The following is a 6,000-nucleotide window of genomic DNA, read 5'->3' as shown; positions in this document are numbered from 1 at the left end:
CAGAAATGACTCAAAGCCTACCTCAACATGGATGACAGCTCATAGAGCTGAGAATCTGGAGCACACTGCGCACAGCCTGCAGGCAGCTCAACAGGTTGGAGAATGTCCTTTTCAGGTTCGTCGGTTGGTCTAAACCTTTCCAGGCAGCTCTGCTTGCTTCTGCTTTTTTCCAGGCAGCTTCTCTGGTCTTAAGGTCTTTGCACCTGGACTTTTATTGCTCACACTAGAGCGGAGAGAGGCCTAGTGGATCTGGTCAGTTTCAGGGACTTCCTAAAAATTTTTGAGTTGTCGACCTTCCTGCTTAAGGAGTTTCCCAGCAAGATGGAATGTTTCTATTTCAGAGGATGGTGAAACTTAGCCTGCTTGGACTATGGGAACCCAGGCTTTTGCCCAAAAACTCCAGTTACACTAATGTTGTGTTAATCACAGCAAATAATTGAGAGGTTAAATATATACTGATTTTAACTATTACTTTTCAGAATTAATGCGTAACTGATAAAATATTTCCTAAGAAAAATTGGTAACATCCCAGTACCTACCAGTGTGTAGGACTGGGAAATGTTGGTGTGTGTGGTGTGTGTGTGCTAAAATTGACGGTTGCAATGAGCGACGATCCACTGCTTTCCAGGCTAATGAAGATGAGGGGCACTTGGGTCTCGTTAATATCTGTCTTGAAAATACATGTTCTCATTCTTCTCAAGAGTGCTTAGTAAGAGCATCTTAGAAATTGGGGATACGTGTTGGGAATGAAGGGCAATGAGCAATCTCACGCCAAATGGCTGTCTATCCGATGACAGCATGGATGGAGTTCCTGGAGATAAACTGTAGTGGGAGGAGCTTGGGTCGCAGCTTGTGACACATAGAGTGGAGTGAGGGATATGCCCCAGTTCACTGAATCTTGCTCTCTTCATCCTCGAGACGAGGCAGGGGAAAGCTTACAAAGGCCTCGTAAGGATTCAAGGAAACTGTGTGTCAAACGCCTGATTCTGGGGCTAAGAAGCTGGCTCTAGAGCTAAGATTGCTTTCCACTCTTTAAGAGGACCCGAGTTCACCCACGTCAGGCAACTCACACTTGCCTATAGCTCCAGCTCCAGAGAATCTGACAGCCTCTTCTGGCCTCCTCAGGGGGGACCTGCATTCACGAGTGCATATCCACACAGACATCATAGTTAACAAGAAAATTCATCTTCTAAAAGAGTCCACAAAACAATACCTGGTGCATATGTGCTGGTAAATGGCCTTTAATCTCCTTCTATCCCTTGTTAAGAATTATGCACCAGTCCACATATGAGATGTGATTACAAAGGAAGGTAGATCAATAAGAACTACTGCATCGGGATGAAAACTACGCAATGAATGCTACTGGGCACAGCAGTCCATCTTAGGGAACTGCCTACTTTGCTAGCGGTGCTGTTTGCATGAACATTTTTGAAATGCCTCTCTCTGTCCGTCAAACCGTTGTACAGAAACCAGGGGCAGGAAATGAAATCAACGATCTGCTGTCTATCCACCACCACCGACTACTACTCATCCTCAATAACAGAGCAGCAGATAAGGGGCAGCCCCAGGGCTAGCATCCCTGCACAAAGTGGCCATTCAGCCAGGATCCAGTGTCACTAAGCTGCTAGCCAGATAAGCGCACAGCATGTGGCCAGTGTTACCACCAGCCATTTGGTAAGTAGAGAAGTGCGTTGGCTTCTGGGAATAGCAAGCAATAGTTAAAGGAGGCAAAGGGGGGTGACAGTTCTGAAAACAGGGGACCAGAAATTACAAATACCTAGGGCACTTTTTCTTTTATAGACAGGTTGCAATACTAGCTCTTAGGGGATGGAGTGGTCATAATTAGGCAAACATGGAAGGGAGGCAAGTCCAATTCAGGGAGACATGCTGCTCTGGAAAATCCAGAGGCCTCCTTTAAGAAGCTGGCTTTCATTGCTAGCAGCCTGCTTTGGTTTTGAAAGATACCCCTCCCAGAGACTGCTGGCTGAGTCATTACACTTACAGGTGTGGTTACATGGGACAGAAAAGAGGCAGGAGCCGGAGATTAAGCTCTCTGGTGGCTCTCTGAGTCTTGGGTACATTCTGTCCCTGCTGGGTACTTTCCTCGGGAGAAGACCTGAGTCCCTCATTCCTACCCTGGCTTTGCTAACTCTGCTAGGAGGCCCAGACCTCTTTGCTCCTGCTTTGTGTCTTTCCTATAAATTCTCTCTCTCTCTCTCTCTCTCTCTTCCTCCCTCCCTCCTTCCCTCCCTCCCTCCCCCCCTTCTCTCTCTCCCCCCCCCCCACAGACTACCTTCAGACCCAGAGATCCACCTGCCTTCTCTCTCTCTCTCTCTCCCTCCCTCCCTCCCCCTTCTCTCTCTCTCTCCCCCCCCACAGACTACCTTCAGACCCAGAGATCCACCTGCCTTCTCTCTCTCTCTCTCTCTCTCTCTCTCTCTCCCTCCCTCCCTCCCCCCTTCTCTCTCTCTCTCCCCCCCCCCCACAGACTATCTTCAGACCCAGAGATCCACCTGCCTCTGCCACCTTAGTGCTGGGAACTGACTAGCTACTTTCCCACAAACGTATCACTTTTCTAAGAAACCTAGACATTTCTTCTCATCTTAAAGATTGCTATACTTCTCCAATATAGCTCCCTTTATCCTTTCCTCCCTTCCTTCTCCCCTTCTTCCCTTCCTCCTTCCTCTCTCTTTCCCCCTCTCCCCTCCCCATCTCTCTGTTTCTTTGACACAGAGTCTCATGTAACTTGGGCTAGCCTCAAGCCAGTCAAATATGACCTTGAACTTCTGATTCTCAATCCTCTATCTCTGGAGTGTTTAGATTATAGTTGTGATTACAGTTCCATTCACGTGGCACTGTGGATCAAACGCAGGGACCTTCTGCAAGCTACGTGTGGTAGCATGAATAGGAATGGCCCTGATAGACTCATGTGTTTGAATGCTTGGCTCAAAGGGAATGGCTCTATTAGAAGGTGTGGCCTTGTTGGAGTGGGTGTGGTCTTGTTGGAGTAGGTGTGGCCTTGGAGTTGGAGTGGCTTTGTTGAAGTGGGTGTGGTGTTGTTGAAGGAAGTATATCATTGTGTAGGTGGACTTTGAGGATATATACATACATATATATGTATATATACATATATACAAACACACACACATATATATATGAAGGGGAAGAGGGAAGGAGGGAAGAATAAAGGGAACTCCATTGGAGAAGTATAGTGGCCTTTCAAATTACAATATATATGCTCGGTGAAATACATAGTTCCCTTCTGCTTCTTGCAGATCAAGATGTAGAACTCTCAGGTCCTTCTTCAGAACCATGTCTGCTTGCATGTTGCCATGCTGCCCGACATGACAGTAATGGAATAAACCTCTGAAACTGAAAGCCAGCCTCAATTAAATGCTGTCCTTTGAAAAAGTTGCTTAGGTCGTGATTTTTTTTTTCACAACAATAAGACCTTAACTAAGATACTAGATAAAGAGTCGACCAACTGATCTATTCTACCAGTCCCTTAACTACTACAACTTGTTGAGTTCTAAAAAGCTTTTTGAACATTTTCATAAACAGGGAAATGGAAATTATAGTACAGTGAGTGTTCATGTGTCCATTCGGGCAGATGCAGCGGCTGGCAAGTGCTTCCCACACCGGCCTCCTTTGCTCTCTCTAGACTGGTACTCTTGATTCTCCTCAGCGGACCATCTGGAGATCAGCCTGTCCTACTGTGCCACCTTACTCTTAGAAATGTCAGCGCATCTTCAGAGGAAAAGAACATTCTCTGACATAATCGCTACCACATAAACAGACAAACAAACAAACAAAAACAACATCAGTCCAACGGCAGCTGATATTGGTCCACATTCGAATTCCTTAACCTCCCCAAAATGCCTCTTATTACTATCGTCCATTCATTGTTTCTTTTGGATCCAGTTCCCAAGCACCTACATGGCAGCCCACAACCATGTATAACTCCAGTTCCAGGGGACATGATGGCCTTTTCGGACCTTCACGGCATGGGATACCTGCATATGCAGGTAGTCATCTATAAAATAAATTAATTTTTAAAATTAAGTGTGACTTCTTAGTAGGTGAGGGTCTTGCAAGACTTCCTGGAAATTGAGGAGCTTTAGCTAGACAGTAAAGAATGAACTGCATGTTGTGAAGTGACTTATTTGTCCCTAGAATCCAAGTGGTTCAAGTCGAGCAGAACTTCTGTCCTTAGCAGGATGGCCATGCTGGCCAGGCACCAGCTGCAGAACTGTTACCCATACAGCCCCATTCCACAGCCTGGTGCGCAAGCATCCGAAACAATGCTTTCTCTGCACTGCTCTTCGGGTTTCTGCCATGTGGATTTTCAGGAATCGCCTTTCTATTGGTTAGCTTTCATGTATCCACTAACTTGAAATGGTACACAGGGTTTTGTTCTTCCCCCCCCCACAGTGTCTGATAAAGGGCATAAGGTTACAATACTATGTACTCCTGGCTGGTTTGGAACTTTCTGTGCAGACTAGTCTGACCTCAACCTTGTAGTAATCCTCCTGCCTCTGCCTACTGAATGCTGGGTGGCAAACATGCCCAGTGGACTATGCTTCCTTCCCTTCCCTTGGCCTCAGTCTTGCTCTCCTCTGCTACCCTGTTCTGTGTCAAAGAACCTTCCATTTATCATCCAGTGTTGGGCAGGGACCTGCTCCCTGGAGACATGTTCCTCTGTCATCCTCCCACACCGTCTCTATATCTATCTGGACAAACCACTATGTCTCTCACACATCCTGTGTCGTGTTCCCGTCTCTTTTGTCTCCTGTTAGACACTGTATTCCTTGAAGTCACACAGATCTGTGAGCCTGCATCCAAGGATAGTAGTTATCCAGTCATTGTGGACAGGGAGTAGGAGGAAAGAAAAAAGCCTGTTTATCATTAACAGCTTAGTAACACTTACTTCTATGTCAGCTTTGCTAAAACCCTTTATATGTGTTTTTCTTCTGCAGTGTGGATTGTCCCGTGAGCGAGAACATTTCACAGAAGAACCATAGGGATTATCCACTGAAACGATTAGTCTATGACAATATTACAAGTCAATAATAATCAGTTATGGGTCACTGTAGTATGCCCTCAGCCTTCATTTAAATAGCATAGTCTCTAATTCTGGTTTTCTATGTAGAAAGCATTCAACTTCTGCAATTTCTGTTATGTAGAAAGCATGTAACTTCTGGCAAGCTCTGGAGCCTCTCTGAACCCAGAAAGGTTTTCTTAGTAAATGGCTTATATAAATGTCTGTTTTGGTAAGGTGGCTGGTGGGATTAAATAACAATTGGTAGCCCTAACAGCAGACACTTAAAATGTTGTTCAGGGTTGTCCCTTTTATCTGATGCCTGTGATGAAGAGGTTTAAGTGAGAAAGCTAGAGAAAGATACTGTAGGTTGATGTCAAGGTGTTACATGAATGGACAGTAGAGAGTGAGGCGGGGACAAAGTTTTGGTAAGGCGGGAGAGAAAAAGAAAGAGATTCAAGAAGGAACAACATGGAAGCAGATGTAGATGTTTCTCTAGGTGCATCTCTAAATGGATAAAGGTTGTTACGAATATTTTGTAAGGGATGGAATTGTACAGGATGATTTGACTTATCTAGGTGGGCTAATTATATTATACCAATTGAATCAGAGCACTTTAGTGTGTTCTTTTATGTGGTGACTTAATTGAGTTCAAAAGTGGGTGTAGTGGGGGGACTCACAAAGCCAGTCACAGAATTGGGATGTGTGTGTGTGTAAGGCTTGGCAACAAACTGCCAAAGGAGAGTGAGTGAAAACAACACGCTGGGGCAGTTGTGGACCACCCGGGTCAAAAGCAGCCAGGGCGGGCAGAGCAGTCCACCTAGGTCAAAGGAAGCTGGGGTCTGAGAGTACTTGGGTCAGCATGGAGCTGCTGAGATAAAGATACCCCGTAGTGCCATGTGGCCCTGCTGGTGCTGGCACTAGCGTGGGATAAAAGGTTACCATTTTTTATTTACCGAAAC

This window comes from Micromys minutus (assembly GCF_963924665.1).
Source record: "Micromys minutus genome assembly, chromosome: 16".
Classification (NCBI taxonomy): Eukaryota; Metazoa; Chordata; class Mammalia; order Rodentia; family Muridae; genus Micromys; species Micromys minutus.
This window is presented reverse-complemented; position numbering follows the sequence as displayed.